The sequence below is a fragment of the Drosophila takahashii genome, unplaced genomic scaffold (assembly GCF_030179915.1).
Source record: "Drosophila takahashii strain IR98-3 E-12201 unplaced genomic scaffold, DtakHiC1v2 scaffold_76, whole genome shotgun sequence".
Classification (NCBI taxonomy): Eukaryota; Metazoa; Arthropoda; class Insecta; order Diptera; family Drosophilidae; genus Drosophila; species Drosophila takahashii.
In genome coordinates this window covers 617-23,278 of record NW_027221755.1, presented here as the reverse complement: position 1 = coordinate 23,278, position 22,662 = coordinate 617, and the positions used below count along the sequence as shown (strand labels likewise).

At 34.0% G+C, this 22,662-nt stretch overlaps 5 non-coding genes across 5 annotated transcripts; all 5 read left to right on the top strand.

Moving 5' to 3' along the window:
- The first annotated feature begins 3,826 nt into the window (after positions 1 to 3,826).
- Positions 3,827 to 4,005, top strand: LOC138914692 (5.8S ribosomal RNA). The gene has a single exon (XR_011420506.1). It is a non-coding gene; the product is annotated as a 5.8S ribosomal RNA (ribosomal RNA).
- Positions 4,006 to 4,403: 398 nt separating this feature from the next.
- LOC138914690 (large subunit ribosomal RNA) lies at positions 4,404 to 8,336 on the top strand. The gene has a single exon (XR_011420505.1). It is a non-coding gene; the product is annotated as a large subunit ribosomal RNA (ribosomal RNA).
- A 4,908-nt stretch (positions 8,337 to 13,244) lies between these two features.
- Positions 13,245 to 15,239, top strand: LOC138914694 (small subunit ribosomal RNA). The gene has a single exon (XR_011420508.1). It is a non-coding gene; the product is annotated as a small subunit ribosomal RNA (ribosomal RNA).
- Positions 15,240 to 15,860: 621 nt separating this feature from the next.
- On the top strand, positions 15,861 to 16,039 carry LOC138914687 (5.8S ribosomal RNA). Its single transcript, XR_011420502.1, has one exon. It is a non-coding gene; the product is annotated as a 5.8S ribosomal RNA (ribosomal RNA).
- A 398-nt stretch (positions 16,040 to 16,437) lies between these two features.
- LOC138914689 (large subunit ribosomal RNA) lies at positions 16,438 to 20,364 on the top strand. Its single transcript, XR_011420504.1, has one exon. It is a non-coding gene; the product is annotated as a large subunit ribosomal RNA (ribosomal RNA).
- The last annotated feature ends 2,298 nt before the right edge of the window (positions 20,365 to 22,662 follow it).

Genomic DNA, 22,662 nt, shown 5'->3' with positions numbered 1-22,662 from the left:
AGTGCCGTATACTTCAATGTCGATTTATATGGGCTTGGGAGAGTGGCAACCTTTCCACTGCAAAGCTCCTTGTGGCGAAGTGCGTGACTTGCAGTTGATGAAAAATTTAAGCAGGTATTGCAAAACCATTCCCGTCCATTATGTGATCCTCTTTGTGAAGTCATTAGTCTGTTAAACAAAAGAAAAATAAAACAAGTAATGTAACATAATAAGTAAAAGTAGGTCTATAACGAGTAAAATTCATACTTTGAAATATTTTTTATCCATGTGTAGTGACCGAATCCGTTTCCTTCCAGGAAAAGTATATTTATGTGCGTCGGCTTTTCAACTCCAGATTGATAAAGAGGTCCAATTATAGTTTCACTTTCCTCATCATATCCAAAAACGTTAATACTCAATGTAACGTTTTTTTGAATGAAAATGTCTATGTCCTTTATTTTGAGCGGGAATGTTAACCCACTGAAGTCCAAATTTATTCCAGATTTTAAAACAAATCTTTCGGCCCTTATATCAACTTTATATGTGTAGCACATACTAGGGTTACTTGCTACCTTTGTAAGTGCCGAAATTAAAGTCCATTTAAAACAGTATGAGTCATTCTTATTTTGGACATTAATTATTGCTTTTTTCGAAAAAAGCTTGGGTGGTGTTGGGATAAATGAGGAACCAGAAAGCGGTTTAAATTGATTGAAATTCATTTCCAATCGAATTATGCGGAGTAGGGTCCACCCGCTATCCCTTTCCTGAAACTCTTCCATTTTTATTTTCAGATGGTTTGAGTGATTGGTGAATATGCGGTCTAAATCCGAGTGGCTTGTAACAACTTCCATTTTGCTTTGGAATTGTTTAGTCTCCGTTTTTAAATCGTTATCTTTCACGAGCATATATTCCGCAAAAAGCTCAAAATTAACTTTACCGGACATGTAGCTTTGAAGCACATTAAATAAATGCGATTTTAAAGCCTCTCCTGCTTCGAAGAGGAACTCTTCCGGGTATCTTAATTCCTCTCCTTCATTAACAAACATATAATGAAGGATTCGACCCTTGAATCCATCCGAAATCTTTTTGATTCTTCCATCCAAAGGTTCTATAGCATTCATCTTGTGGTTCGCGGTTCGTGCATGGTGATTCCATTGAACTCCCACCGGGATGAAACGACGGCATGACTCACAATATTTTTGGGTTTGGTTATTCATTTTAATTTTTTATTTGGAAAGAATTACAATTGTAATTAATTTGTAGATTGTTTTAAATTTTTATTTTCTTTTCACAAAGTCACTTGTAATGTAGTTAATTTGTAGATTGTTTTAAATTTTTATTTTCTTTTCACAAAGTCACTTGTAATGTAGTTAATTTGTAATTGTAATTTAATTGTTCTCACAAAGCCACTTTTCAATTGAGGTACACACGTTGATAAGATCACTTTACTGTTTTTCGAAACTAGTAAAAAGAGTAGGTCACTTCAAGAAATTTGAAAACACTGATCTGAATTTGGTTAAATTCTAGCTTAAATATAACTTTGAGGATAGATTATTAGTATAAACTTAAACTTTAGTTTGAAAATTAAAAAATTCAATGTTTTGATTGGTTGATAAAAATATTTTCCTTAAATTTAATATAAGAAATTAGAGTTGCAACGAATTGATTGGTTGTTGAAAATATTTTCCTTAAATTTAATATAAGAAATTAGACTTGCATTATTTTCATTGGTTGATTCCATCGAATATTTGATGGCGAGGGAGGGGTGAAAGTGAACCGTGTCCTAGCAACCAGGTTGTTGACTACTCGGTTTCTAGTCACATTTGCATTTGTCTAACTAATTTTCTCAAAGGGATGATCGCGAGGGAAGGGATGGTGGTGGAAAATTTTTGCTCCCCATATGAAGAGGGGATAAAAGTAAGAAGTTACTGGGAAGAACCTTCAGTTCGAATTACAAGTCTGGATTAATAATATCAGCAGCAGCAACATAAGTTTGGAATAACAACAAAACTACAACCAAAAATCAACAAACCAAACCAACAAAACAACTATACAACAACCAAAAATCAACTATACAACAAACAACTAATCAACAACCAAAAATCAACAAACAACAACATCATCAACAGACAAACAGCGCCAACAACATCAAGAAACAACAAGAAACAGCGCCAACAACATCAAGAAACAACAAGAAACAGCGCCAACAACATCAAGAAACAACAAGAAACAGCAGCAGCAGAATGAATAACAACCACGTGTGTGATGAAATCACCAATTTCCTCGAAGAATTTGGTGACTTCATTTTTGAGGATCATCGGGAGTCCCTGGAGATGGACTTCTCCAAGCTACAACAGATGGATCGAGTCGGTGAGAGAGAATCTAGGTATGGTGTGCATATGCTAACATGTCCCTGGGCCGACGATGACGTAAGAGAGGGCCCGGATACATGTCAATGTCACCAGGCACCATACATTAGAATTAAAGCTATTGCTTTAATTAACAAATACAAAAATCTTAACCTTAAATTTACAAATAAAAAATAAATAAAACAATAAAAATATATTTGAAATTAAAATTAACATATTCTTTTGTTTGGGGGATGGGTGATTTTTTTCAGCTATTTCTTTCAGGTCAAAAAGTTAAAAAAAATAAATAAATATACTTGAATTTAAAATTTACATATTCTTTTTGTCATTGGGGTGGGAGTTTGTTTCTCAGTGGCAAGCAAAGGGATCCCTTTTCAAGGGTGCTTGGTTTCAGCTGTTTCTTTGGGAGTTTGTTTCTCAGTGGCAAGCAAAGGGATCCCTTTTCAAGGGTGGTTGCTTTCAGCTGTTTCTTTTGGACGTGACAACAGCCCGTGACATTCTAACACGTACCCGCGTGTGCACCACACTTTCTTAATCTAGGCAAAGGACACCCGGCACACCCCAGTAATTTCTCCCCCATTAACTAGGATAACCCAAATATAACGCTATGATCACCTGACACACCCCAGTAACTTCTCACCCGCTTAACTAGATTCCCTCCCCTCGTTTCACCCTATTTTTCTAACTTCTCCCACGTTCGATCCCGTCAACCTACTCGTCAACCACTTAAGCAGAGTGCCTCCCCTCTTTCACCCCATTTCCTAGATACAAAAGCTGGATATAACTATTGTGGACCCTAATTTACGATCACCCGTCACACCCCAGTAACTTCTCACCCGCTTAATTAGGGTCCCGATTTCTTAAACGAAATTCGGGGGAGCGAATTCCTGAATACAATTCCTAGATATAAGCAACTTATCACCCTAATTTACGATCACCCGTCACACCCCAGTAATATCTCCCCCGATTTCTGGACCGAATTTCGGGATTCCTGATTCCTGAATACAAATCCTACATACAAAAGCTGGATATAACTATTGTGGACCCTAATTAACGATCACTCGTCACGCACCCATTAACTTTAATTACCCCCACACCTGTCACATTGTCCTGATTTATTACCCTAATTAGCATAATTAATTACCTCCCCCTCCACTTTGTATCCAGAACTCTCATTAAATACGATTCAGAACTCTCATTTTCATACTACTATAATGCAACAACCTAAAATATACAATGTTGTACCTGGTTTCAGGTTAATGTTTTATATAAAATTATCAATATATATTAACAAACAAATGCCATTACAAATAATACTTTGATATATATTGTTTATATAAAACTAAGACATTTCGCAGCATTTATTTTAGGTATATAAATACATTTATTGAAGGAATTGATATATGCCAGTAAAATGGTGTATTTTTAATTTCTTTCAATAAAAACATATTTGACCAAATTTAAAACCAATATTATAAAACTCTAAGCGGTGGATCACTCGGCTCATGGGTCGATGAAGAACGCAGCAAACTGTGCGTCATCGTGTGAACTGCAGGACACATGAACATCGACATTTTGAACGCATATCGCAGTCCATGCTGTTATGTACTTTAATTAATTTTATAGTGCTGCTTGGACTACATATGGTTGAGGGTTGTAAGACTATGCTAATTAAGTTGTTTATACAAATTTTATAATAAAATTTTATAAGCATATGGTATATTATTGGATAAAAATAATTTAATTATTTTATTCATAATATTAACAAATATATGAAAAACATTATCTCACAATAGTAATTAAACTTTGAGAAAAACGAAGAGGAATATTTTCTTTTTCAATCAAATAATACTGAGAAATGTCTAGCATAAAATATTATCTAGAATTGTCTCTTATTAATGATTTGAAATATGAAAAACGTTGACAATATTATTATTCTTCGTTAATTCGTTACAAATAAATGCCATTAATATATATATACGTCAGCTTTAAACGAATTTAATAAAATGTTTTATCATTATATATAAAGAATTAATTGCAAATAAAAGTTATATACAACCTCAACTCATATGGGACTACCCCCTGAATTTAAGCATATTAATTAGGGGAGGAAAAGAAACTAACAAGGATTTTCTTAGTAGCGGCGAGCGAAAAGAAATCAGTTCAGCACTAAGTCACTTTGTCTATATGGCAAATGTGAGATGCAGTGTATGGAGCGTCAATATTCTAGTATGAGAAATTAACGATTTAAGTCCTTCTTAAATGAGGCCATTTACCCATAGAGGGTGCCAGGCCCGTATAACGTTAATGATTACTAGATGATGTTTCCAAAGAGTCGTGTTGCTTGATAGTGCAGCACTAAGTGGGTGGTAAACTCCATCTAAAACTAAATATAACCATGAGACCGATAGTAAACAAGTACCGTGAGGGAAAGTTGAAAAGAACTCTGAATAGAGAGTTAAACAGTACGTGAAACTGCTTAGAGGTTAAGCCCGATGAACCTGAATATCCGTTATGGAAAATTCATCATTAAAATTGTAATATTTAAACAATATTATGATAATAGTGTGCATTTTTTCCATATAAGGACATTGTAATCTATTAGCATACCAAATTTATCATAAAATATAACTTATAGTTTATTCAAATTAAATTGCTTGCATTTTAACACAGAATAAATGTTATTAATTTGATAAAGTGCTGATAGATTTATATGAATACAGTGCGTTAATTTTTCGGAATTATATAATGGCATGATTATCATTGATTTTTGTGTTTATTATATGCACTTGTAGGATTAACAATGCGAAAGATTCAGGATACCTTCGGGACCCGTCTTGAAACACGGACCAAGGAGTCTAACATATGTGCAAGTTATTGGGATATAAACCTAATAGCGTAATTAACTTGACTAATAATGGGATTAGTTTTTTAACTATTTATAGCTAATTAACACAATCCCGGGGCGTTCTATATAGTTATGTATAATGATATTTATATTATTTATGCCTCTAACTGGAACGTACCTTGAGCATATATGCTGTGACCCGAAAGATGGTGAACTATACTTGATCAGGTTGAAGTCAGGGGAAACATTGATGGAAGACCGAAACAGTTCTGACGTGCAAATCGATTGTCAGAATTGAGTATAGGGGCGAAAGACCAATCGAACCATCTAGTAGCTGGTTCCTTCCGAAGTTTCCCTCAGGATAGCTGGTGCATTTTAATATTATATAAAATAATCTTATCTGGTAAAGCGAATGATTAGAGGCCTTAGGGTCGAAACGATCTTAACCTATTCTCAAACTTTAAATGGGTAAGAACCTTAACTTTCTTGATATGAAGTTTAAGGTTATGATATAATGTGCCCAGTGGGCCACTTTTGGTAAGCAGAACTGGCGCTGTGGGATGAACCAAACGTAATGTTACGGTGCCCAAAAAAGGCGTTGGTTGCTTAAAACAGCAGGACGGTGATCATGGAAGTCGAAATCCGCTAAGGAGTGTGTAACAACTCACCTGCCGAAGCAACTAGCCCTTAAAATGGATGGCGCTTAAGTTGTATACCTATACATTACCGCTAAAGTAGATGATTTATATTACTTGTGATATAAATTTTGAAACTTTAGTGAGTAGGAAGGTACAATGGTATGCGTAGAAGTGTTTGGCGTAAGCCTGCATGGAGCTGCCATTGGTACAGATCTTGGTGGTAGTAGCAAATAATCGAATGAGACCTTGGAGGACTGAAGTGGAGAAGGGTTTCGTGTGAACAGTGGTTGATCACGAGTTAGTCGGTCCTAAGTTCAAGGCGAAAGCCGAAAATTTTCAAGTAAAACCAAAAACGCAATATATACAAATCAAGCTAATATAATATACTTGAATAATTTTGAACGAAAGGGAATACGGTTCCAATTCCGTAACCTGTTGAGTATCCGTTTGTTATTAAATATGGGCCTCGTGCTCATCCTGGCAACAGGAACGACCATAAAGAAGCCGTCGAGAGATATCGGAAGAGTTTTCTTTTCTGTTTTATAGCCGTACTACCATGGAAGTCTTTCGCAGAGAGATATGGTAGATGGGCTAGAAGAGCATGACATATACTGTTGTGTCGATATTTTCTCCTCGGACCTTGAAAATTTATGGTGGGGACACGCAAACTTCTCAACAGGCCGTACCAATATCCGCAGCTGGTCTCCAAGGTGAAGAGTCTCTAGTCGATAGAATAATGTAGGTAAGGGAAGTCGGCAAATTAGATCCGTAACTTCGGGATAAGGATTGGCTCTGAAGATTGAGATAGTCGGGCTTGATTGGGAAACAATAACATGGTTTATGTGCTCGTTCTGGGTAAATAGAGTTTCTAGCATTTATGTTAGTTACTTGTTCCCCGGATAGTTAGTTACGTAGCCAATTGTGTAACTTTCTTGCTAAAATTTTTAAGAATACTAATTGGGTCAAACCAATTAGTTCTTATTAATTATAACGATTATCAATTAACAATCAATTCAGAACTGGCACGGACTTGGGGAATCCGACTGTCTAATTAAAACAAAGCATTGTGATGGCCCTAGCGGGTGTTGACACAATGTGATTTCTGCCCAGTGCTCTGAATGTCAAAGTGAAGAAATTCAAGTAAGCGCGGGTCAACGGCGGGAGTAACTATGACTCTCTTAAGGTAGCCAAATGCCTCGTCATCTAATTAGTGACGCGCATGAATGGATTAACGAGATTCCTACTGTCCCTATCTACTATCTAGCGAAACCACAGCCAAGGGAACGGGCTTGGAATAATTAGCGGGGAAAGAAGACCCTTTTGAGCTTGACTCTAATCTGGCAGTGTAAGGAGACATAAGAGGTGTAGAATAAGTGGGAGATATTAGACTTCGGTTTGGTATCGTCAATGAAATACCACTACTCTTATTGTTTCCTTACTTACTTGATTAAATGGAACGTGTATCATTTCCTAGCCATTATACGGATATATTTATTATATCTTATGGTATTGGGTTTTGATGCAAGCTTCTTGATCAAAGTATCACGAGTTTGTTATATAATCGCAAACAAATTCTTTAATAAAACGGTGCATTTATGTATTTTTGATTTGAAAATTTGGTATAACTCCAATTACTCAGGTATGATCCAATTCAAGGACATTGCCAGGTAGGGAGTTTGACTGGGGCGGTACATCTCTCAAATAATAACGGAGGTGTCCCAAGGCCAGCTCAGTGCGGACAGAAACCACACATAGAGCAAAAGGGCAAATGCTGACTTGATCTCGGTGTTCAGTACACACAGGGACAGCAAAAGCTCGGCCTATCGATCCTTTTGGTTTAAAGAGTTTTTAACAAGAGGTGTCAGAAAAGTTACCATAGGGATAACTGGCTTGTGGCGGCCAAGCGTTCATAGCGACGTCGCTTTTTGATCCTTCGATGTCGGCTCTTCCTATCATTGTGAAGCAAAATTCACCAAGCGTTGGATTGTTCACCCATGCAAGGGAACGTGAGCTGGGTTTAGACCGTCGTGAGACAGGTTAGTTTTACCCTACTAATGACAAAACGTTGTTGCGACAGCATTCCTGCGTAGTACGAGAGGAACCGCAGGTACGGACCAATGGCACAATACTTGTTCGAGCGAACAGTGGTATGACGCTACGTCCGTTGGATTATGCCTGAACGCCTCTAAGGTCGTATCCGTGCTGGACTGCAATGATAAATAAGGGGCAATTTGCATTGTATGGCTTCTAAACCATTTAAAGTTTATAATTTACTTTATAAACGACAATGGATGTGATGCCAATGTAATTTGTAACATAGTAAATTGGGAGGATCTTCGATCACCTGATGCCGCGCTAGTTACATATAAAAGCATTATTTAATACAATGACAAAGCCTAGAATCAATTGTAAACGACTTTTGTAACAGGCAAGGTGTTGTAAGTGGTTGAGCAGCTGCCATACTGCGATCCACTGAAGCTTATCCTTTGCTTGATGATTCGATAATAAACATAAATTTAATTGTGTTTATTTTGTTTGGCTTTTTTAAGTCAGAATATATATATATATAAAATATATATATATAAAATAATAATTATATTTAAATAAATTTTATTTAAATATATTTAACAATGGTAGCCATATGTATCGTCATCCTATTAGTGACGCGTATAAAAATATTCTAAGTCCGAACATGCAAATAAGAGACATATGCAAGTATATGTACTTCTTAAGGTAGCCAACTGAATCGTCATCCTATTAGTGACGTGTATACAAATATTCTAAGTCCGAACATACAAGTAAGAGACATATGCAAGTATATGTACCTCTTAAGGTAGCCAACTGAATCGTCATCCTATTAGTGACGTGTATAAAAATATTCTAAGTCCGAACATACAAGTAAGAGACATATGCAAGTATATGTACCTCTTAAGGTAGCCAACTGAATCGTCATCCTATTAGTGACGTGTATAAAAATATTCTAAGTCCGAACATACAAGTAAGAGACATATGCAAGTATATGTACCTCTTAAGGTAGCCAACTGAATCGTCATCCTATTAGTGACGCGTATAAAAATATTCTAAGTCCGAACATGCAAATAAGAGACATATGCAAGTATATGTACCTCTTAAGGTAGCCAACTGAATCGTCATCCTATTAGTGACGTGTATAAAAATATTCTAAGTCCGAACATACAAGTAAGAGACATATGCAAGTATATGTACCTCTTAAGGTAGCCAACTGAATCGTCATCCTATTAGTGACGTGTATAAAAATATTCTAAGTCCGAACATACAAGTAAGAGACATATGCAAGTATATGTACCTCTTAAGGTAGCCAACTGAATCGTCATCCTATTAGTGACGCGTATAAAAATATTCTAAGTCCGAACATGCAAATAAGAGACATATGCAAGTATATGTACCTCTTAAGGTAGCCAACTGAATCGTCATCCTATTAGTGACGTGTATAAAAATATTCTAAGTCCGAACATACAAGTAAGAGACATATGCAAGTATATGTACCTCTTAAGGTAGCCAACTGAATCGTCATCCTATTAGTGACGTGTATAAAAATATTCTAAGTCCGAACATACAAGTAAGAGACATATGGAAGTATATGTACCTCTTAAGGTAGCCAACTGAATCGTCATCCTATTAGTGACGTGTATAAAAATATTCCAAGTCCAAACATGAGTTATATGGATATGAAAATAATATTAAGTTCTAGTATGGATATGAAAAAAAATGAGTTATATGGATATGGGAAAAATAACAAGTTCTAGTATGGATATGAAAAAAATGAGTTATGTGGATATGGGAAAAATAATAAGTTCTAGTATGGATATGAAAAAAAAATGAGTTATATGGATATGGAAAAGAATACAGAGTTCTAGTATGGATATGGAAAAATGAGTTATATGAATATGGGAAAAATGATAAGTTCTAGTATGGATATGAAAAAATATTGAGTTATATGGATATTAAAGAAATAATAAGTTCTAGTATGGATATGGAATAAAATGAGTTATATAGATATGGCAAAAAATTTAATGTTCTAGTATGGATATGAAAAAAATTAGTTATATGAATATGGGAAAATTTATAAGTTCTAGTATGGATATGGGAAAAAGAATAAGTTCTAGTATGGATATGAAAAAATATTGTGTTATATGAATATTAAAGAAATAATAAGTTCTAGTATGAATATGGAAAAATATTATTTATATTGATATGGTAAATAATGATTTATATGGATATGGGATAAATACTAAATTCTAGTGTGGATATGGAAAAAACGAGTTATATGGATATGGGAAAAATAATAAGTTCAAGTATGGATATGGAAAAAAATTAGTTTAATAGTTATAGGTATGGAAAAAAAATTAATTATATAGATATAGAACAAAAAATAAGTTATATGGATATGGTGGCATCAGTACGAAATATGCCCAATTTACATACACCGGAGCCGCAGTACGATAAATACCCAATATTTAGACGTCGTGGCCAAAAACATATATAGGGAGGCAGTGCTCGCCGACCGGTTGTATTGTTCAAAATTTATGTTTTTCATATTATTTTGGCAATGCTATATATAAATGATATCTTATACATATAATTCAATTATAGCGATATGGAAATACCATATTATATGTATAAAGAAAAAAAATGTATAATAAAATATACATTGACATACAAATATGGCTAGTTGTATGGATATGCCGTATTCATTATATGGATACGGCATATAGATTATATAAATATGACCAAAAAATATTTTATATTGATATGGCAAATAAAGAAATTACTTGAATATGGAAATAAAAGAAGTTATATTGATATGGAAGAAAATAATGAGTCATATAGATATGTTGGCATCAGTACGAAATATGCCCAATTTACATACACCGGGGCCGCAGTACGAAAAATACCCAATATTTAGACGTCGTGGCCAAAAACATATATAGGGAGGCAGTGCTCGCCGACCGGCCGTATTGTTCAAAATTTATGTTTATCATATTATTTTGGCAATGCTATATATAAATGATATCTTATACATATAATTCAATTATAGCGATATGGAAATACCATATTATATGTATAAAGAAAAAAAATGTATAATAAAATATACATTGACATACAAATATGGCTAGTTGTATGGATATGCCGTATTCATTATATGGATACGGCATATAGATTATATAAATATGACCAAAAAATATTTTATATTGATATGGCAAATAAAGAAATTACTTGAATATGGAAATAAAAGAAGTTATATTGATATGGAAGAAAATAATGAGTCATATAGATATGTTGGCATCAGTACGAAATATGCCCAATTTACATACACCGGGGCCGCAGTACGAAAAATACCCAATATTTAGACGTCGTGGCCAAAAACATATATAGGGAGGCAGTGCTCGCCGACCGGCCGTATTGTTCAAAATTTATGTTTATCATATTATTTTGGCAATGCTATATATAAATGATATCTTATACATATAATTCAATTATAGCGATATGGAAATACCATATTATATGTATAAAGAAAAAAAATGTATAATAAAATATACATTGACATACAAATATGGCTAGTTGTATGGATATGCCGTATTCATTATATGGATACGGCATATAGATTATATAAATATGACCAAAAAATATTTTATATTGATATGGCAAATAAAGAAATTACTTGAATATGGAAATAAAAGAAGTTATATTGATATGGAAGAAAATAATGAGTCATATAGATATGTTGGCATCAGTACGAAATATGCCCAATTTACATACACCGGGGCCGCAGTACGAAAAATACCCAATATTTAGACGTCGTGGCCAAAAACATATATAGGGAGGCAGTGCTCGCCGACCGGCCGTATTGTTCAAAATTTATGTTTATCATATTATTTTGGCAATGCTATATATAAATGATATCTTATACATATAATTCAATTATAGCGATATGGAAATACCACATTATATGTATAAAGAAAAAAAATGTATAATAAAATATACATTGACATACAAATATGGCTAGTTGTATGGATATGCCGTATTCATTATATGGATACGGCATATAGATTATATGGATATGACCAAAAAATAATTCATAAAGAAATTATATGAATATGGCAGAAATAATTGGTTATATTAATATGATCAAATAATACTTTATATAAAAAAGTGAATATCTTTGGTTGGGTGGCAAAGAGAATTAAATATGCCCGATATATAGACGTCGTGGCCAAAAACTACTATAGGGTGAAGTGCTTGTCTGTTGGTCTATATATATACATATAATATTTTATGTGTACACATTATTATTATAGATAGTTAATATCTATCGTATGGGTGGCAAACGGAATTAAATAATTTCGATATTTAGACGTCGTGGCCAAAAACTACTATAGGATGGTCAGTGGTTGTCCACCAATTAATTATTGAACAAACCATATGAATATCATATGCTGTTGTCAATATAATGTATATCAATAATAATAAAAAAATAAGGATGGTACAGTAAGTAGTCCATCTACTATTGAACAAAATATATTATAATATATACTTTTGTTATCAATAGAACAACATATATTAAAATCAAAATATTATCCGTATAAATTTGTTTCTTAAATGAAATTAAGACTTGGCTACGCGGTTAATATTATAAACCCATGATAATAAGGTGAAACAGAGGTCAAGTTTCTATTATATATAGAATAACAAATTGTTTCCGACTTTTATCGTTAATCTTTGGTGGCAGGTATATATGATAATTTATATTAAATTATTATATCCCCTGTCGTTTGGGCACAGAGTATCGCTTGCCGGTACAATGTGTTTACAAAAAGCATTATAATAAAATATAATTGCAATATTAGTGATCAAAATAATTTCATATGCGCTCGGTTTTATATCATATATTACCAGAGAGTTATATGGAAAAGATAAATTTTAAATTTATCATCAAAATGCAAATGATTTAACTCAATATTTATATTGGTTAAACAAAAATTGTACATGTGTGGATACAATAATTATGTATGTTGAACAAAAATGATATTTTAGAATGAAATATGTATATATAATATAATAAAAACTTATAGAAAGAACAATATATATTGAAAATTGTGTTATAAAAAAGTTGTACTTTTTCTTTAACATCAATTATAAACTTGTTATATTAGTGGCGAAACAAGTAAAAATTAAAGAACGTATACGAATGCCATATAAAAATGGCCGTATTCGAATTAAAATAGAATTATTTCACAAAGCAAAAAAAAAATATTGAATTAAAATCAATATTTAAGAAAAACCGAACATATAAAATGGAAATAAAATCTATTATATTTATATTACTAATTTCTATTCAAAAAATATGAATGAAATATGAACGAAAACATTATTCTGGTTGATCCTGCCAGTAGTTATATGCTTGTCTCAAAGATTAAGCCATGCATGTCTAAGTACACACGAATTAAAAGTGAAACCGCAAAAGGCTCATTATATCAGTTATGGTTCCTTAGATCGTTAACAGTTACTTGGATAACTGTGGTAATTCTAGAGCTAATACATGCAATTAAAACATGAACCTTATGGGACATGTGCTTTTATTAGGCTAAAACCAAGCGATCGCAAGATCGTTATATTGGTTGAACTCTAGATAACATGCAGATCGTATGGTCTTGTACCGACGACAGATCTTTCAAATGTCTGCCCTATCAACTTTTGATGGTAGTATCTAGGACTACCATGGTTGCAACGGGTAACGGGGAATCAGGGTTCGATTCCGGAGAGGGAGCCTGAGAAACGGCTACCACATCTAAGGAAGGCAGCAGGCGCGTAAATTACCCACTCCCAGCTCGGGGAGGTAGTGACGAAAAATAACAATACAGGACTCATATCCGAGGCCCTGTAATTGGAATGAGTACACTTTAAATCCTTTAACAAGGACCAATTGGAGGGCAAGTCTGGTGCCAGCAGCCGCGGTAATTCCAGCTCCAATAGCGTATATTAAAGTTGTTGCGGTTAAAACGTTCGTAGTTGAACTTGTGCTTCATACGGGTAGTACAACTTACAATTGTGGTTAGTACTATACCTTTATGTATGTAAGCGTATTACCGGTGGAGTTCTTATATGTGTTTAAATACTTGTATTTTTTCATATGTTCCTCCTATTTAAAAACCTGCATTAGTGCTCTTAAACGAGTGTTATTGTGGGCCGGTACAATTACTTTGAACAAATTAGAGTGCTTAAAGCAGGCTTCAAATGCCTGAATATTCTGTGCATGGGATAATGAAATAAGACCTCTGTTCTGCTTTCATTGGTTTTCAGATCAAGAGGTAATGATTAATAGAAGCAGTTTGGGGGCATTAGTATTACGACGCGAGAGGTGAAATTCTTGGACCGTCGTAAGACTAACTTAAGCGAAAGCATTTGCCAAAGATGTTTTCATTAATCAAGAACGAAAGTTAGAGGTTCGAAGGCGATCAGATACCGCCCTAGTTCTAACCATAAACGATGCCAGCTAGCAATTGGGTGTAGCTACTTTTATGGCTCTCTCAGTCGCTTCCCGGGAAACCAAAGCTTTTGGGCTCCGGGGGAAGTATGGTTGCAAAGCTGAAACTTAAAGGAATTGACGGAAGGGCACCACCAGGAGTGGAGCCTGCGGCTTAATTTGACTCAACACGGGAAAACTTACCAGGTCCGAACATAAGTGTGTAAGACAGATTGATAGCTCTTTCTCGAATCTATGGGTGGTGGTGCATGGCCGTTCTTAGTTCGTGGAGTGATTTGTCTGGTTAATTCCGATAACGAACGAGACTCAAATATATTAAATAGATATCTTCAGGATTATGGTGTTGAAGCTTATATAGCCTTCATTCATGGTGGCAGTAAAATGTTTATTGTGTTTGAATGTGTTTATATAAGTGGAGCCGTACCTGTTGGTTTGTCCCATTATAAGGACACTAGCTTCTTAAATGGACAAATTGCGTCTAGCAATAATGAGATTGAGCAATAACAGGTCTGTGATGCCCTTAGATGTCCTGGGCTGCACGCGCGCTACAATGAAAGTATCAACGTGTATTTCCTAGACCGAGAGGTCCGGGTAAACCGCTGAACCACTTTCATGCTTGGGATTGTGAACTGAAACTGTTCACATGAACTTGGAATTCCCAGTAAGTGTGAGTCATTAACTCGCATTGATTACGTCCCTGCCCTTTGTACATACCGCCCGTCGCTACTACCGATTGAATTATTTAGTGAGGTCTCCGGACGTGATCACTGTGACGCCTTGTGTGTTACGGTTGTTTCGCAAAAGTTGACCGAACTTGATTATTTAGAGGAAGTAAAAGTCGTAACAAGGTTTCCGTAGGTGAACCTGCGGAAGGATCATTATTGTATAATATCCTTACCGTTAATAAAAAAATTTGTTAATACAAATTTAATACAAATTACCAATATATATATATATACATAATAATGATAATAATAATTATACCAAAAATATGATCTTAAAAGTAAAAGATCAAATAAATTTCGAACAAGCAAATCGAAATATTGTAATAATATAATATTATTACAAATAAATTAAATAGAAACAAACATAAAATTCGAACAAGCAAATCGAATTATTAATATAATAAAATATATTTTATATATTTATTATAAACTTTTGTGTGTATATGGACCATAATATACACGCGTTGCGAGATGTATTGGCCAACTAATTTGATGATGATCATACATTGGATAATGCAACAACCTAAAATATACAATGTTGTACCTGGTTTCAGGTTAATGTTTTATATAAAATTATCAATATATATTAACAAACAAATGCCATTACAAATAATACTTTGATATATATTGTTTATATAAAACTAAGACATTTCGCAGCATTTATTTTAGGTATATAAATACATTTATTGAAGGAATTGATATATGCCAGTAAAATGGTGTATTTTTAATTTCTTTCAATAAAAACATATTTGACCAAATTTAAAACCAATATTATAAAACTCTAAGCGGTGGATCACTCGGCTCATGGGTCGATGAAGAACGCAGCAAACTGTGCGTCATCGTGTGAACTGCAGGACACATGAACATCGACATTTTGAACGCATATCGCAGTCCATGCTGTTATGTACTTTAATTAATTTTATAGTGCTGCTTGGACTACATATGGTTGAGGGTTGTAAGACTATGCTAATTAAGTTGTTTATACAAATTTTATAATAAAATTTTATAAGCATATGGTATATTATTGGATAAAAATAATTTAATTATTTTATTCATAATATTAACAAATATATGAAAAACATTATCTCACAATAGTAATTAAACTTTGAGAAAAACGAAGAGGAATATTTTCTTTTTCAATCAAATAATACTGAGAAATGTCTAGCATAAAATATTATCTAGAATTGTCTCTTATTAATGATTTGAAATATGAAAAACGTTGACAATATTATTATTCTTCGTTAATTCGTTACAAATAAATGCCATTAATATATATATACGTCAGCTTTAAACGAATTTAATAAAATGTTTTATCATTATATATAAAGAATTAATTGCAAATAAAAGTTATATACAACCTCAACTCATATGGGACTACCCCCTGAATTTAAGCATATTAATTAGGGGAGGAAAAGAAACTAACAAGGATTTTCTTAGTAGCGGCGAGCGAAAAGAAATCAGTTCAGCACTAAGTCACTTTGTCTATATGGCAAATGTGAGATGCAGTGTATGGAGCGTCAATATTCTAGTATGAGAAATTAACGATTTAAGTCCTTCTTAAATGAGGCCATTTACCCATAGAGGGTGCCAGGCCCGTATAACGTTAATGATTACTAGATGATGTTTCCAAAGAGTCGTGTTGCTTGATAGTGCAGCACTAAGTGGGTGGTAAACTCCATCTAAAACTAAATATAAACATGAGACCGATAGTAAACAAGTACCGTGAGGGAAAGTTGAAAAGAACTCTGAATAGAGAGTTAAACAGTACGTGAAACTGCTTAGAGGTTAAGCCCGATGAACCTGAATATCCGTTATGGAAAATTCATCATTAAAATTGTAATATTTAAACAATATTATGATAATAGTGTGCATTTTTTCCATATAAGGACATTGTAATCTATTAGCATACCAAATTTATCATAAAATATAACTTATAGTTTATTCAAATTAAATTGCTTGCATTTTAACACAGAATAAATGTTATTAATTTGATAAAGTGCTGATAGATTTATATGAATACAGTGCGTTAATTTTTCGGAATTATATAATGGCATGATTATCATTGATTTTTGTGTTTATTATATGCACTTGTAGGATTAACAATGCGAAAGATTCAGGATACCTTCGGGACCCGTCTTGAAACACGGACCAAGGAGTCTAACATATGTGCAAGTTATTGGGATAATAATGGGATTAGTTTTTTAACTATTTATAGCTAATTAACACAATCCCGGGGCGTTCTATATAGTTATGTATAATGATATTTATATTATTTATGCCTCTAACTGGAACGTACCTTGAGCATATATGCTGTGACCCGAAAGATGGTGAACTATACTTGATCAGGTTGAAGTCAGGGGAAACCCTGATGGAAGACCGAAACAGTTCTGACGTGCAAATCGATTGTCAGAATTGAGTATAGGGGCGAAAGACCAATCGAACCATCTAGTAGCTGGTTCCTTCCGAAGTTTCCCTCAGGATAGCTGGTGCATTTTAATATTATATAAAATAATCTTATCTGGTAAAGCGAATGATTAGAGGCCTTAGGGTCGAAACGATCTTAACCTATTCTCAAACTTTAAATGGGTAAGAACCTTAACTTTCTTGATATGAAGTTTAAGGTTATGATATAATGTGCCCAGTGGGCCACTTTTGGTAAGCAGAACTGGCGCTGTGGGATGAACCAAACGTAATGTACGGTGCCCAAATTAACAACTCATGCAGATACCATGAAAGGCGTTGGTTGCTTAAAACAGCAGGACGGTGATCATGGAAGTCGAAATCCGCTAAGGAGTGTGTAACAACTCACCTGCCGAAGCAACTAGCCCTTAAAATGGATGGCGCTTAAGTTGTATACCTATACATTACCGCTAAAGTAGATGATTTATATTACTTGTGATATAAATTTTGAAACTTTAGTGAGTAGGAAGGTACAATGGTATGCGTAGAAGTGTTTGGCGTAAGCCTGCATGGAGCTGCCATTGGTACAGATCTTGGTGGTAGTAGCAAATAATCGAATGAGACCTTGGAGGACTGAAGTGGAGAAGGGTTTCGTGTGAACAGTGGTTGATCACGAGTTAGTCGGTCCTAAGTTCAAGGCGAAAGCCGAAAATTTTCAAGTAAAACCAAAAACGCAATATATACAAATCAAGCTAATATAATATACTTGAATAATTTTGAACGAAAGGGAATACGGTTCCAATTCCGTAACCTGTTGAGTATCCGTTTGTTATTAAATATGGGCCTCGTGCTCATCCTGGCAACAGGAACGACCATAAAGAAGCCGTCGAGAGATATCGGAAGAGTTTTCTTTTCTGTTTTATAGCCGTACTACCATGGAAGTCTTTCGCAGAGAGATATGGTAGATGGGCTAGAAGAGCATGACATATACTGTTGTGTCGATATTTTCTCCTCGGACCTTGAAAATTTATGGTGGGGACACGCAAACTTCTCAACAGGCCGTACCAATATCCGCAGCTGGTCTCCAAGGTGAAGAGTCTCTAGTCGATAGAATAATGTAGGTAAGGGAAGTCGGCAAATTAGATCCGTAACTTCGGGATAAGGATTGGCTCTGAAGATTGAGATAGTCGGGCTTGATTGGGAAACAATAACATGGTTTATGTGCTCGTTCTGGGTAAATAGAGTTTCTAGCATTTATGTTAGTTACTTGTTCCCCGGATAGTTAGTTACGTAGCCAATTGTGGAACTTTCTTGCTAAAATTTTAAGAATACTAATTGGGTCAAACCAATTAGTTCTTATTAATTATAACGATTATCAATTAACAATCAATTCAGAACTGGCACGGACTTGGGGAATCCGACTGTCTAATTAAAACAAAGCATTGTGATGGCCCTAGCGGGTGTTGACACAATGTGATTTCTGCCCAGTGCTCTGAATGTCAAAGTGAAGAAATTCAAGTAAGCGCGGGTCAACGGCGGGAGTAACTATGACTCTCTTAAGGTAGCCAAATGCCTCGTCATCTAATTAGTGACGCGCATGAATGGATTAACGAGATTCCTACTGTCCCTATCTACTATCTAGCGAAACCACAGCCAAGGGAACGGGCTTGGAATAATTAGCGGGGAAAGAAGACCCTTTTGAGCTTGACTCTAATCTGGCAGTGTAAGGAGACATAAGAGGTGTAGAATAAGTGGGAGATATTAGACTTCGGTTTGGTATCGTCAATGAAATACCCACTACTCTTATTGTTTCCTTACTTACTTGATTAAATGGAACGTGTATCATTTCCTAGCCATTATACGGATATATTTATTATATCTTATGGTATTGGGTTTTGATGCAAGCTTCTTGATCAAAGTATCACGAGTTTGTTATATAATCGCAAACAAATTCTTTAATAAAACGGTGCATTTATGTATTTTTGATTTGAAAATTTGGTATAACTCCAATTACTCAGGTATGATCCAATTCAAGGACATTGCCAGGTAGGGAGTTTGACTGGGGCGGTACATCTCTCAAATAATAACGGAGGTGTCCCAAGGCCAGCTCAGTGCGGACAGAAACCACACATAGAGCAAAAGGGCAAATGCTGACTTGATCTCGGTGTTCAGTACACACAGGGACAGCAAAAGCTCGGCCTATCGATCCTTTTGGTTTAAAGAGTTTTTAACAAGAGGTGTCAGAAAAGTTACCATAGGGATAACTGGCTTGTGGCGGCCAAGCGTTCATAGCGACGTCGCTTTTTGATCCTTCGATGTCGGCTCTTCCTATCATTGTGAAGCAAAATTCACCAAGCGTTGGATTGTTCACCCATGCAAGGGAACGTGAGCTGGGTTTAGACCGTCGTGAGACAGGTTAGTTTTACCCTACTAATGACAAAACGTTGTTGCGACAGCATTCCTGCGTAGTACGAGAGGAACCGCAGGTACGGACCAATGGCACAATACTTGTTCGAGCGAACAGTGGTATGACGCTACGTCCGTTGGATTATGCCTGAACGCCTCTAAGGTCGTATCCGTGCTGGACTGCAATGATAAATAAGGGGCAATTTGCATTGTATGGCTTCTAAACCATTTAAAGTTTATAATTTACTTTATAAACGACAATGGATGTGATGCCAATGTAATTTGTAACATAGTAAATTGGGAGGATCTTCGATCACCTGATGCCGCGCTAGTTACATATAAAAGCATTATTTAATACAATGACAAAGCCTAGAATCAATTGTAAACGACTTTTGTAACAGGCAAGGTGTTGTAAGTGGTTGAGCAGCTGCCATACTGCGATCCACTGAAGCTTATCCTTTGCTTGATGATTCGATAATAAACATAAATTTAATTGTGTTTATTTTGTTTGGCTTTTTTAAGTCAGAATATATATATATATAAAATATATATATATAAAATAATAATTATATTTAAATAAATTTTATTTAAATATATTTAACAATGGTAGCCATATGTATCGTCATCCTATTAGTGACGCGTATAAAAATATTCTAAGTCCGAACATGCAAATAAGAGACATATGCAAGTATATGTACTTCTTAAGGTACCAACTGAATCGTCATCCTATAGTGACGTGTATACAAATATTCTAAGTCCGAACATACAAGTAAGAGACATATGCAAGTATATGTACCTCTTAAGGTAGCCAACTGAATCGTCATCCTATTAGTGACGTGTATTAAAATATTCTAAGTCCGAACATACAAGTAAGAGACATATGCAAGTATATGTACCTCTTAAGGTAGCCAACTGAATCGTCATCCTATTAGTGACGTGTATAAAAATATTCTAAGTCCGAACATACAAGTAAGAGACATATGCAAGTATATGTACCTCTTAAGGTAGCCAACTGAATCGTCATCCTATTAGTGACGCGTATAAAAATATTCTAAGTCCGAACATGCAAATAAGAGACATATGCAAGTATATGTACCTCTTAAGGTAGCCAACTGTATCGTCATCCTATTAGTGACGACTATACAAATATTATAACTCCCAACATACAAGTAAGACACATATGCAAAGTATATGTACCTCTTAAGTAGCCAACTGAATCGTCATCCTATTAGTGACGTGTATAAATATTCTAAGTCCGAACATACAAGTAAGACATATGCAAGTATATGTACCTCTTAAGGTAGCCAACTGAATCGTCATCCTATTAGTGACGTGTATAAAAATATTCCAAGTCCAAACATGAGTTATATGGATAATGAAAATAATATTAGTTCTAGTATGGATATGAAAAAAAATGAGTTATATGGATATGGGAAAAATAACAAGTTCTAGTATGGATATGAAAAAAATAGTTATGTGGATATGGGAAAAATAATAAGTTCTAGTATGGATATGAAAAAAAATGAGTTATATGGATATGGAAAAGAATACAGAGTTCTAGTATGGATATGGAAAAATGAGTTATATGAATATGGGAAAAATGATAAGTTCTAGTATGGATATGAAAAAATATTGAGTTATATGGATATTAAAGAAATAATAAGTTCTAGTATGGATATGGAATAAAATGAGTTATATAGATATGGCAAAAATTTAATGTTCTAGTATGGATATGAAAAAAATTAGTTATATGAATATGGGAAAATTTATAAGTTCTAGTATGGATATGGAAAAATAATAAGTTCTAGTATGGATATAAAAAAAATTGAGTTATATGGATATTAAGAAATAATAAGTTCTAGTATGGATATGGAAAAAAATTAGTATATTGATATGCTAAATAATGAGTTATATGCATATGGGAAAAATACTAAGTTGTAGTATGGATATGGGAAGAATACTGAGTTCTAGTATGGATATGGGAAAAATAATCAGTTCTAGTATGGATATGAAAAAAAATTGAGTTTTATGGATATTGAAGAGATAATAGCTCTAGTATGGATATGGAAAAAATTAATTATATTGTAATAGTAAATAATAAGTTATATGGATATAGGAAGAAAATTAGGTTCTAGTATGGATATGAAAAAAATTAGTTCTAGGATATGGGAAAAATAAAAAGTTCTGGTATGGATATGGAAAAATATTAAGTTATATGGATATTAAAGAAATAATAAGTTCTAGTATGGATATGGAATAAAATGAGTTATATAGATATGGCAAAAATATAATGTTCTAGTATGGATATGAAAAAAATTAGTTATATGATATGGGAAAATTTATAAGTTCTAGTATGGATATGGAAAAAGAATAAGTTCTAGTATGGATATGAAAAAATATTGAGTTATATGAATATTAAAGAAATAATAAGTTCTAGTATGAATATGGAAAAATATTATTTATATTGATATGGTAAAATAATGATTTATATGATATGGGATAAATACTAATTCTAGTGTGGATATGGAAAAAACGAGTTATATGGATATGGGAAAAATAATAAGTTCAAGTATGGATATGGAAAAAAATTAGTTTAATAGTTATAGGTATGGAAAAAAAATTATTATATAGATATAGAACAAAATAAGTTATATGGATATGGTGGCATCAGTACGAAATATGCCCAATTTACATACACCGGAGCCGCAGTACGATAAATACCCAATATTTAGACGTCGTGGCCAAAAAACATATATAGGGAGGCAGTGCTCGC